The following is a 13489-nucleotide window of genomic DNA, read 5'->3' on the forward strand; positions in this document are numbered from 1 at the left end:
CTATTTACACTTGCATGTTTTCTTTCCGCTGTTATACTGTAAGAACTGCATGTGTAGGGTGTACTTGACTTGTTATAACTGTCGTATCTGCCTCTCAAGTAAAATTGGGAAAAGGCAAAAAAATTATCTTGTCAAGTAGTCTAATCACCACCACCCCCCCCTCTAGACATACTTTCGATCCTACAAGTGGTATCAGAGCTTTGGTCTCCATTTCATTGGTTTATCAAACTAGGAGAGTATGGCATCTAGTGAGGGAAATAATCATCGTAGAGGTCCTTACTTCGATGGCACTAATTTTGCTAGTTGGAAGCATAAATGAAAATGCATATTCTTGGCTTTAATCCTCATGTTTGGGTTGTCATTCGTGTTCATGTGCAAGGTAACTTCTTTGGAGAAGGGCATGAACCAGATCGTGATGCGACAGTTGATGAACTGAAGATGTTGCAACTTAATGCTCAAGCCTGCAATATCATATTCAACTGCCTTTGCCCCGAAGAATTCCAAAAAATCAGTCGTCTTGAGAATGCAAAAGAAATTTGGGAAACTTTTGTTGATATGCACGAAGGTACTGATTCTGTCAAAGAATCTAAGTTGGATGTGCTTAAAAATCAGCTTGACAAGTTCAAGATGAAGGATGCTGAAGGAGTCGTTGAAATGTACTCTAGGCTAGCTCTCATCACCAATGGGATTGCCATCTTAGGAAGCGAAGAGATAAGCCTCATGGTTAGGAAATTCAACAAGTTCTACAAGATTAGAGGCAAAGATAGAATATCAAGTTCAATACATGATGAGAAGCGTTCGTCTAGTCGTGACCGAAACTGCTACAATTGTGGAAAGCCCGGACACTACTCAAATGAGTGCTCGGCTCCCTACAAAAGAAGAGAAGAGTCGCCTCGAAGACTAAGCTCAAGAGATGAGTCACCTCATAGAGAGAGAAGGAGTAGGGAAGATCACTATGAACAAAGACACTCAGGGAGAGGCAAGGAATTTGAGAAGAAGGACAAATACACCAAGAGCAGTTGAAGAATAAGACAACAAGCTCATGTTTGCGAATGGGTCTATGGCTCCGAGTCTGATCACCACTCCGAGAGAAGCTATCACTCCAACTCTGACTATAGTCAAGATGAAGGTGTTGCCAGGATTGTGCTTGTTTCCAGGAACTCCTACAACTTATTTGATTCACCAAATGAGGGAGTCGGAAACTTCTTTATAGCTAATGGCCCCAAGGTATCACATCCTGAGTATCTTGATTTCAATAGTGATGAGGATGCCTAGTTAGGAGAAGATGACTTGCTTCTAGATAAAACTAGTGAATGCACTCAAAATGAACTTGCTATTTATCATTCTAGTCAAGAGAAATTGAATGATGATAATAAGAAAGAATTTGAACGACTAACTCAAGAATTAAAAACTCTTAAGTTAGCTCATGAGACTACTCGAGAAGATCATAGAGAGCTTGCAAGAACCCGTGAGAAGCTACGCTTCGAGAAGCTCAACTTGGAGCAAGAGCATGAGTTTTTAAAAGCAATCAATGATGATCTTCGGAAGAAGAGTTCTTCTTATCTAGCCAAACTATTACTCTTGTTTAACTTTATTCCACAAGTTAAACATAGGAACACTAGTAACAAAGGCAAGAATGTTTCTTCATCTAGTAACAACAATGCTAAAGCTAAATCCAAAAATTTTGTTGCTAGTAACTCTATTGATTCCACTAACGATTCTATTAGCCTAGTTATACTAGAACAAGCAAATTATCTATTGAAAGGGGTTATAGAGAGAGGTGTCTTCAAGAGTCTTGCCGGAAGTAAGCAATTTGAGGAAATTGTTCGCAAGCAAGGAGGACATCGGAAGAAACAAGGCGTTGGCTACTTCAACATCAACGGAGATGTTTGCGAAGAAGGTCCATATCCCACTCCCAAATTTGTTCCCCAAGAAGAGAAGTGTGATTCCACTCCTTCCAAAGGATCGAGCTCACAAGATGGCCTTCTACCACCAGACCACAAACGCAAGGGAAAGCTTCAAGATGACATTGACCTATTTGAAGAGGAACCCCAAGCCAAGGTCAAGTACATTCCCAAGGATACTACTAGCTCTACCTCAACAAGTTCTACCATAACTCCAAGGAGTTCTATCAATTTGGTGTGGATTCCCAAGAGGAATAACTAGAAGTTCTTCAGGGGTGACTCTGCCAATGAAATTCACTCTTATTCATTTTGGCAAGAACTAGATGCAATCAACCTCAACCATATGCATTAGTTCAAGGAGTCACACGTTCCCTCAAAGGTAAACAAGGAACAATGTAATTAATGCATCTTTGGACATTATCCCATGTGTGCTTCACTCCATGTCCATAGGTATTCTTGCATATGTTCCTTTTGCTTCGGGACTAACAAATGTAGGTGAAAAGAGTATGAAAATAACAAGGATTTCCCCCAACTCAATATGATCTTCATCAACATTGAGCATCCACCACTACTTCACCTACTTGAACTCTTCTACGACAAAATCCAAGGTTAGTTGATGCCTCTTATTGGGGATATCAAATCAAGGGGGAGCTTTACTCTAAGACATGAGTATAAGCATCTCATAAGGATATCAACTTATTAATGCTTATGTAAAAGTGGTAACCCCACTTGTGCTTAACGATGAGTATGACCTATGATCAATTATTCTTACTTGGCTCCTATGTCAATATACTCATATATAGATGACTTTGTCATTGCCCAAGTGCTTGATATCTACTAGGATGTTTGTGCATGTTCACCATGTTTTATTCATCACTCTTATTGTGTGAGCATGTTGGTCTGCATGTGTTTGATCATTGGAGGACATCTAATTGTTGTTATTTGGCTTTTGATTTATATTTTGCCAATTGGATGGACAAGAATGCCTAGGACCCTTCTCTAGCTATCTATGCTATCTCGTCTCAAGTTCTATTCATGCTTCATCACAAAACTTGAACCAACACTTGTCGATCCCTCTTTGTGAAGGTGCACTCGGAGTTCCGTATCCTCAAAGGCTGCCTTCCAAAACCTATTTGAAAAACTAGATACGACCAACTCCACAAACTCGGTGCCACTGAATTGTCAAAGTTGATCAGGTTTTCCTATCTCGGTACCACCGAAATCGCCAACTCGGTTACACCAAGTTTTCCTGTCTACTCACAGTTGAGGAAACGGTGACACCGATTGTGCCATGTGTGTGACACCGACAGTAGGGGTATATATATCCGCGGACTGAATCCTTTGACCTCACTTCATCAAAACCGTTCGTTCGCCAAACCCTCGCTGCTCCCGAGACCCCAGGTCATCGCCTTTGTCACCCCGGGCGCCGCTGCCTCTGGGATTCACCGTCGTCGATGCAATCAACTCCATCATTGTCGCCGTAGCCAAACCGCCACCGATCTAGGGTACGTTTCGATCTCCTTTATGTTTCCCCGTACAATTCTCACGCATTGGAATCTTTATTCTTCATACCACCATGTGCAAACCTCATATCCACCATATGAATCCTTAGATTAGGAGAAGTAGGAAATTTTGGATCTGATCTGCTGCAGTATGCAACTCGGTGAGACCGAGTTTGTAAAATCGGTTCCACGGATTCTTGTTATAGGGTTCCTGAGAAGCAACTCGGTGAGACCGAGCAGCTCTTTCCGGTGCCACTAAAAATGATTGCCAAGTTTGTGTTAAGCGAGTAAACTTTTTCGGTGACTCGGAAAATGCCAACTCGGTGCCACCGATTTACATCATGAAAAGATCATACCCTAAGTTTCAAGCTTCCAATTTTCAAAAATATCTAAATTCTGTGATGCTCATCCATTCTGTCTTTCCTATATCCACTTCATAGGTTCTGTTGTTTGCTGTTGAGCGTGTATGTCAGTATGTAAGGTTCAGAAGATAGTCAGAATGACTTCAGAGAGCAGAGTGTTGAGATGGACTCAGGCGATAGTCCTGAGAAGTCTGCTTCAGACCCAAGTTCTACCAGCTCTTATGGCTTGCCCAAGGCAGCCACGAGGCAACCGAAGAAGCTAGTTTCTGAAGAATAGGACTCAGATTTTCTGCCCGAAAGAACTTCAGCTCCTTCAAAGGCTCCAAGGAAAGCTGTCAGGAAAGTAACTGCTACCCCTGCTGATGTGAGAGCACCTGAATATGCCACGAAGAGCACAACACTTTCCAAGGATGCACCTGCCAAGAAGGCTGGTGTGAAGAGGCCCACGAAGAGAATTGTTCATCTTGTTGGAAGAAAGACTTCAATGTTTGAAGACCCAGAAGATTCCGAGGAAGAAGCTCTTGAGGAGATCCCAGTTCCTCCCAAGAAGAAGAAATTGATGGTTGATGCAATGAAGTCTGCTCCTAAGCGTGCTGCTAAAGCAAAGAAGGCTCCAGCTTCTAGGAAGACCACCAAAGACATACCTGCAGCTGCCAAGAGCAAAGGCCCTGCATCTAGTGCCCATGCTGCAGAGGAGGAAGAAGATGAGAAAGCTCCAATTCTCAGGAAGCTCAGACCAACCCTTCCAATTCACAATGCTATTCATCCAATAGCAGAATATATGAAGAAGAGGAAGGATGCCGGACTGAGAAAGTGGAGAGCTAATGATCCATATGCTGTCAGAAGAAGAACTGTTGTTGATCCAAGGTTTCACACACGGGAACAATAAGATTTTTCTGTGACTCTCTTGTATGACAAGAGTCCTGTTGTGAGTGATATGAGGTATGTCGACTAGGAATATATCAAGGAAAACAAAAATTTCTTTCCCCATGTCCAAGAGAACTTCAAGCTAGTTGACATAGAAGAATTTCTTGGGAAAGAGATGACTCCACAGAATGACAAGCTGATCATGCAATTCTATGCTACTGTTCATTTCTATGATGACTCTTTAGTCTGGATGACTGGTGGTCACAAGTACGAAGCCACAATTGCTGAATGGGCAGCTATCATTGGTGCTCCCGATCAGGAAGAATCATATGTAGATGTGTATGCAGACGCTAAGAAGAATCACAACTCAATGGCCAATATGTACAAGACCATTCCACATCAGTACTTGGCTTGTCATAAGTTTGGTTCAGTGTATTTTCTTCAAGATGGCATTCCCACAACAAACAATATACTACGATAGAACCTCCTGCCTAAGTCAGATGATGAGAAGACGATAAGAGGATATTCTATCAACCTTCTGCACCTGCTAGACAAACATACCAGATTCAGAGTGATGGATTTGATAGTTGAGACTATCCGGAGAACTGCTGCGGTTCAGAAGAGACCAGGTGGATATGCACCTTACATTCAGATGCTCATCAATGCCAAGCTAGTAAAGCATGCATATCTACTTGATTGTCCACATCTACCTCTTCAGCTTGAATTTGAAGATAATGAGGTTGTGATGAATGACAATGATCCCAACTCAGCTGCAGCAAGAATGGCAGCATCGGCAGCAGAGGCTGAAGCTGATAGAAAAAGGCCACCTCCAATTCCATAGATCAGAACTCAAGTTGAGCAAATGGCATTTCTAGTGAGCACTGTTGAAGGCATGGAGAAGAACATCCAAGAGATCATGCAAAATCAGAAGAGTCTTGAGAGAGTTGTGGAGACAAAATTCCACAACATGGATATGAAGGTAACTGAGTTGACCACCATTGTCAGATAGCTTCAACATGAAGTTGACTCTGTGAAGATTCCACACTCAGAGGATGAAGATGATGATGATGACGAGGATGAGTCTCCTCCTCCCACTACTATTAGGTTCAGCACCCAGCCTCGGACAGTTGTTATTCTTGTTCAGGAGACAAGACACACATCTTCAGCACAAGCTACAGCACCTTCAGCACTAGCTCCATCTCAAGCTCCTTCAATATCAACTCCTCCAGCTGCAAGACATTCACTATAAGCCTTCGCCGACGTTGTTCTATCAACTCCATCATCAGCTGTCCAAAGAGACGAGTAGTTCTATACTTTTGAACTTTTTGGTAACTTGTTGCCAAAGGGGGAGACATGTATAGATCACAGACTTTGTGTCAGAGAGAGATTTTGACTTTATTTGCTCTTGTTTGGTTTAAAAAAATTTGGTTTTGCATGACTTTATCCTGTGTGTGTGATTGATCATACGCTTTATCCTGTGTGATGCTACAATATCATCTTTTAGCTATACTTGTGATCATCACTCACTTATCTTGTTGGTGTCATATGCTTTGTTATTATTTTTTACACACCATCAGGATGTATGTGACATTTAAGAGTAGCCCATGATCCTAATAGGTTGTGAATTTGCATTCAAACACAAATTTTAAATAATACATAAATTTAGGGGGAGCTCTTGCTTTTCACATACTTCTCAAAGCGTCAATGCTAATCATTGATTATATATTTTGTTGAACCTTTGATCTATATTCTGTCATCAATTACCAAAAAGAGGGAGATTTAAATAACAATTGATCCCTAGGGTGGTTTTGATAATTGACCACAACATATGCATCATTGGACTAATGTTTTTTCAAGTATATTTCAGAAAAGTTCAAAAGATGTTATGGCTTAAGGTTTATGTGGAGATACCCCTTGATGCAAGAAAGGAATAATATTGGCTCAAGCATCAAGCTAGAAGACTCTTCATTTTATATTTGTGAGAAATCACTTTTGAGTCCATAGGAAAGCCAATACTATTAAAAGAGGGTGAGGTAGTAAAATGAAATGATTGCTCAAATGCTCAAAGTTAGCCACCAAAACACTTAGTCATTTTTCCCACATATCCACTCTGTCAAGTTCCACATTCACAAATTCGGTGTCACAAATATTTCCACATCGGACCCACTGAGTATGAACCTCACACAGAACCCTAGCCATTCCCACCTAATCGGTGCAACCGAAACTGCATCGGTGCTACCGAGTTCAGTGTGACCAACATTCTATTGCCAAGATACACAAAATCGGAATTTCCAAGATTGAGTATCGGTGCCACCGAGTTTTGCCATCTGACCGTTAGTCACCTTTTTGGTGCCACCGAGTTGTATATATCGGTCTCACCGAGATTCAAAAGTTCACACCTTTAGTGCTAGTCGGTACCACTGAGTTTCCAACTTCGGTGCCACCGATTTTGCTCTGTTGTGTGTAACGCTTGGATTTTGGTTGCTGCCTATATATAACCTGCACCCTCCTCTCATTCGTGAGAGAAGCACTCAGAACACACACTTCATTTCCAGATCCATTTTCTGAGAGAGAACCACCTACTCACGTGTTAAGACTAAGATATTCCAATCTAATCATTTAAAAGTTGATCTCTAGCCTCCCCAAACTACTTTCCACCAAATCAACCTCTCCTACCAATGCGTATTCTGTGAGAGAGTGATTTGTGTTGACGAGACTATCTTTAGAAGCACAAGAGCAAGGAGTTCATTGATCTACCCCATCTATTACCTTTTGGAGGGTGGTGCCTCCTACATTGGTTAGGTGTCGCTTGGGAGCTTCCTACTTCGTGTTGTGTTGTTGAACCAAGATGTTTGTAAGGGCTAGGAGATCGCCTGCTTCGTGAAGATCTATCGTGAGTAAAGCTAGTCCTCCGTGGACGGAAGCCGTAGTGGGATAGACAAGGTCGCTTCTTTGTGGACCCTCCGTGGGTGGAGCCCTTTGTAGAATCTCGCAGACGTTACCCTCCGTGGGTTGAAGTCTCCACTAACATGGATGTACGATAGCGCCACCTATCAGAACCATGCCAAAAATTGTCCTGTCAACTTCATGCGTTTGATCTCCCTACTTTACTCCTCTATTTACACTTGCACGTTTACTTTCCCCTGCTATACTATTAGAACTGCATGTGTAGGGTGTACTTGACTTGTTATAACTGTCGTAGTTGCCTCTGAAGTAAAATTGGGAAAAGGAAAAAAAATATCTTGTCAAGTAGTCTAATCCCCCCTCTAGACATACTTTCGATCATACACATAGCAACATCAATCTCAGAATAAAGTTGATACTAGGGATCAAGCCCTAACAAAACTAACTCGATTATATGATGAATCTCATCCAACTTATCACCAACAAGCAAGCTTGCGAAGGGATTACTCACTCCCAGTGGGGAGGATCATGGAATTGACGATCAAGGAGGGTTGATGATGATGAAGATCGAAGATTCGCCTCTCCGGAGCCCCAAACGGGATCCAGAGTGTCTGGTGCACGTTTGGGGATCTGGTGCACCCTGGTGTCTTGTGGTCACCCAGGGCTCCCCCTCCGGTGGTTCTTGGCTCCAATATTTTTTATTTATTCTGAAATAAACCACCAAAAAGTTTTGTTCCATTCCGAGAACTTTTATTTCTGCACAAAAACAACACCATGGTAATTCTGCTGAAAACAGCGTTAGTCCGGGTTAGTTTCACACAAATCATGCAAATTAGAGTCCAAAAGAAGAGCAAAAGCGTTAGGAAAAGTAGATAGGACGGAGGCGTATCAACTCCCCCAATCTTAAACTGTTGCTTGTCCTCAAGCAATTCAGTTGACAAACTGAAACTGATAAAGAAAAACTTTTACGAACTCTTTTGTTCTTGTTTACATACATATGCTTAAGTAGCACCCAAATTTTTTGCAAAGACTATGAATAACCATGTCAACAGTTGCTCTTAGAAATTATATTAACTCGTATCAATGATATAAGCAACTAGCAAGCAATAATAAAATGTTTCAAATGCAAACACTTTGTCAAAACGATCATGATATAATTTGACAACAGTGGTATCTCGATAGCCCTATCTGAGACCGCAAAACATAAATGCAGAGCACCTCCAAAGTTCAAGGAGCGACTAAACATTGTAATTCATGGTATAAAAGATCAGGTCATGATGCACCCAACATGAACTATACACAATGCATGAGGATGTCAATAGTGCTCTCAGATCTGGCGTTTATTTTAGAAGGTGATGACTCAACATAAAAGTAAATAGATAGTCCCTTCGCACAGGGAAGCACGCATTTGAAGAGGTGCAAGAGCTCAAAGCTTAAATCAGAGATAAATATAATTTCGTGAGGTGCACTCTTCCTATCAACATTACGACCAAGAGTTATCAATATATTCCATGCTAAACACATTAGAGGCGGTTCCCAAGCGGTAAAAGTAAAGGTTTACTCCCCCTCCACCAACAAACACATTCCACGGCAAGCCAAATCCATGGGTACCGTCCATAGTAACAACATCCCTAGGGGAGTTTTGTTTAATTATTTGCATTTCTTTTGATTTCGGGACTGGGAATCCCTATAACCGTCCCTCTTGTGCAAAGATGTGTGAATAAACACTCATCATGAGAATAACCCGCTTAACATGGAAGTTACTAACCGCCCCTGTCGCTCCATGAGCGGTCCATGCAAACAAAATAGATGTTCATTTGAAATTTTAAAGGTTGCACATGCAAATTTACTTGGAACAGCAGGGTAATACCATATATATGTAGATATAGTGGACTCATTTGGAATAACTTGGGTTTAAGGATTTTTTATGCACAAGCAGTATTCCCACTTAGTACAGGTGAAGGCTAGCAAATAGGTTGAGAAGCAGCCAGCTAGAGAGCGAAAATGGTCATGAACATTCATTATGAATAATAAACATTGAATACCATCATGGGTAGGATATGGACACCATGAACATAAATATTGTGAAGGCTATGTTGGTTTCGATTCAACTACATGTGTGAAGATGTGCCAAGTCAAGCCACTAGAAACATTCAGAGGAGGATACCATATCATCATACTACATCACAACCATTTTAATGCACGTCGATATCCAAGATAAATCATTATCCACTCCTAGCTACTTAAGCATGGCATGAGCAACTATAATCTCTAACTATTATTGCAAACATGTTTGATCATAATATGCTCAATCATGATACTAGGTTAAACATATTTACAAAAACAAAAACAAGTTGAGTTCATACCCGCTTCTCTCGGCCAGAGTCACTTCATCAAATATCGTAATTGTTGCCTTTCACTTGCACGACCGAATGATACGAAAATAATAATAGTGCAAGAATGTCGTGGACTAAGCTGGAATCTACAAGCACTTTATTCAAGAGGAGAAGACAAAGTAATATGGGCTCCTTGTTAAATCAATAGTAGTGCAAATGAGAGCCACTCGACATTTTCATCATGGTCTCCCCCTTGGTATGACTCAATAAAAGGAAGAGAAATTCACAGCAACATAGTGAAATATGTTTGGTGTTTTCAGTTTTTCTTGAAGAAAGCAAATTAAAGAAAGAAAAACAAAAACAAGAAAAACTATTTACACGGTAGAACTCCCAACACGAAAAAGAAGAAACAAGAAATCTTTTGGGGTTTTATTTTAATACTACAACTAATATAAACTAAGAAGAAAAACCGAAAAGAAATGAGAAATATTTTTGGATTTTCTCAAAGTTTTTCAAACACACGAAAAGAAAGCAAGAAAATAAATCTAGCATGAATAATACAATGAAATAGTGTGAGCATCCACAAGTGGAATGAAATGTGTGAACATGAATATAATGTCGGTAGCAACAAGTACTCCCCCAAGCTTAGGCGTTTGTCCTAGCTTGGTAATCACCATACGCGATAGCCATCCGGTCCCATGTAGAAGTGATGTGGTGACGACACCTGAGCGTCCCACTCCTAGGGCTCCTCCTCGGCCGCTCCCAAGTCGTTCCGGTAAGCAAGAATGTCCTCTTGCATGACCCTGTATTCGTTCCTGGCAATAGAATCAAACAAAGCGGGTGCAGGCAACGGGATAATATCTAGTGTAACCTCGCTAAATACTTAGTTATAGTGAATGGTATGAAAATAATTAGCTGCATCAAGAAATTGATGATCCTCCAATGCCTTGTGATCTAGATAAACTTGGGGCAAAGGATAATCATGTGGGTGTATCTAAACATTAAAATGAATCGCTAAGCGAGTAGCATAAATACCATCCTGTATCTTGCCCTAGTCCTGTTAAGGTGTATGCAATGTGCAATAATACCCCCTAGGCTAAAGGTATGATCAATGTGTAGTGTAAGGCGTAAAATAGCAAGGTTGAGGGCACTGAGTGCACCGACCTTCTCCCTAGCGCTTAAACACTTAGCAATGAATAAATCCAAGTAATGCATAGAAGGAAACTGCAAACTGGTGGCAGTGGCGTTTGAAACACCTCTTTCATCACCCACTGTCAAAGTGAGGAGAAAGTGCTCAAACTCTATTGTTCTAGGCTCCTTTTATTCCCCATCAGAAGGGATCAAACATATCTCACAAAAGTCAATCAGCAGTACTTAACGGGTTTCGGCATATAGATCAAACTGCACCGAGGAGGATTATTCTTACTCAAAAAATGGAAACATTGCACAAAGGAATTTGTAAGGAGGTGGTGTTTGCCACACTAATTTATGAGGAAATCAGTCAACCCACCATTTGCAACAAATTGGGCAAACTCTTGATGGAACCCAACCTCCTTCATGAAGGCATTATGCGGCCATTCGCACACACGCACCTCCGCCCTTCTCGGAGTATTGAGATCATTGTCCAATGATTCCCCAGTGACTCCTTTAGCATTCCTCTTGGAGGAGAACTTCCTAAAGAAACTCATCTCATTCCTATAAATAAATTTCTAAAAAAAATTAATCTACAAAAAATTTGTCAATAAAACTATGTAAGGTTAATAGCAATTACTCCTAAGGATGCCTAGAGACTATAACAAGAATTTAAACTACTTAGAACTCTAAGAATTCAACATGAAATCCCATCTACAACACCACCAAGAGTAGCTAATTATTCTAAAAATAAGCCACAAAAACAAAAATTAATTGGAGCAATGAGGGAGTCACATACCAAGTAGCAATCCCCAAAACAGTTTTAGATACGAAGCTTCGAGCAAAGAGATAGAAATCCACGGATTTGAGAGCACGAACACGAGAGAGAGAGATATATGGTGATTTTTTTGGAGATAGGAGATGACATGGGCTAAAGAAATAAGTGATGGGACCCACGCGGGGACCACAACCCACCAGCGCGTGCCTCGGGTTGCTAGCGAGCCCTCGTGTCTTGTGGACACCATGTGTCAAGACCGGTTTCTAGTCTTGTGGACACCATTTATTGGAAATCGGCCATGGGTGTCACGAGTGTAGAAAATTATTTCCCACTGATAGACTTATCTTAATACAGAAAACTAGTAGTACTTAATATTAAATAGGTAGACCAAAGGTTGCTCTACAATTTATTACAACATGTCCAAGTCTCACACATACGAATATGTTACAGTGGTAATGGGATAACTCTACTGCTCGTAATAAAAGGGGCATGTCACATCAGAGGAATGTGACATGACAAGTACTACTACACGCCAAGCGTTAGAGTGAGGCTTAACGATTTATTTGTGGTGGCGGAAGCGGTGAAATAATACAGCGGCAGACTCCAGGATCGCAACACTGACTAGGACTCCTCTAGACATCTGACTCGCTATCGAACTCTTCATCCATGAGGTCTCCTTCATCCATATCTGGCCACATCAATAAGCCAGTGAGTACTTTGAAAGTACTCGCAAACAATTTGCACAAAAGATGGGTTGCATGCAGTTAATTATTTATGTGCACGGTTCAGATCATAATTTGTCAAATGGATGCGTTGGAAATAAATTAAGTTAGTGGATAAATTGGGTGGTAATCCTCCCGAGATAGCCCAACGGAAAAAAATTAAAATGCACCGATCGGGTTTTTGGAGCGATCCTCGAAAGGTTAACAAGGGTTAGTTTACCGCCGTCACGCGTCAAAGCGACACCTCATATAGGGCACAAAGTAAATAACAAGCCACAGTCGGGCGTCTTAGCGACAACATAGAAAGGGCATAAAAGTAAATAGCAAGCCACAGTCGGGCGATTTAGCGACACCACAGAGAGGGCATAAAAATAAATAACAAGCCACAGTCGGGCGTCTTAGCGACACAGCAGAACGGGCATAAAAATAAATAACAAGCCAACGTCGTGCGTCTTAGCGACAACACAGAGAGGGCATAAAAATAAATAACAAGCCACAGTCGGGCGTCTTAGCGACACCATAGAAAGGGCATAAAAATGAATAACAAGCCACAGTCGGGCGTCTTAGTGACACCACAGTGAGGACATAAAATAAATAAGAAGCATTCGGGTGGTACAACCAACCTTCAGGACAATTCTAGAACCAAGATGTTAATAATATTTTTTTCCAAAATACCGTTAGATATCCACAACCATTATAGTCCGACCAACTTGTATTCCAAGGACCGACTCTAAGACCGACACTTGACTTGCCAAACAGCCGTCCTTAACCATGGACATGGCTACTCGAATAGTTTTGACTCTGCAGAGGGTGTACTCTTTACCCATAGTTCACGGGTTCCGATAGTCCATATTACTAATCCCGCGTATGGTATTTTAGAAGCAGACACTCAGAACCAGCACACACCCATTTTACCCCCGCGAAGGCCGATTTCACCTGTACTACGCTGCCATTGCAAAACCATAAGATGGGAGGCTCCGACG

This window comes from Hordeum vulgare, chromosome 5H (genome assembly GCF_904849725.1).
Source record: "Hordeum vulgare subsp. vulgare chromosome 5H, MorexV3_pseudomolecules_assembly, whole genome shotgun sequence".
Classification (NCBI taxonomy): domain Eukaryota; kingdom Viridiplantae; phylum Streptophyta; class Magnoliopsida; order Poales; family Poaceae; genus Hordeum; species Hordeum vulgare.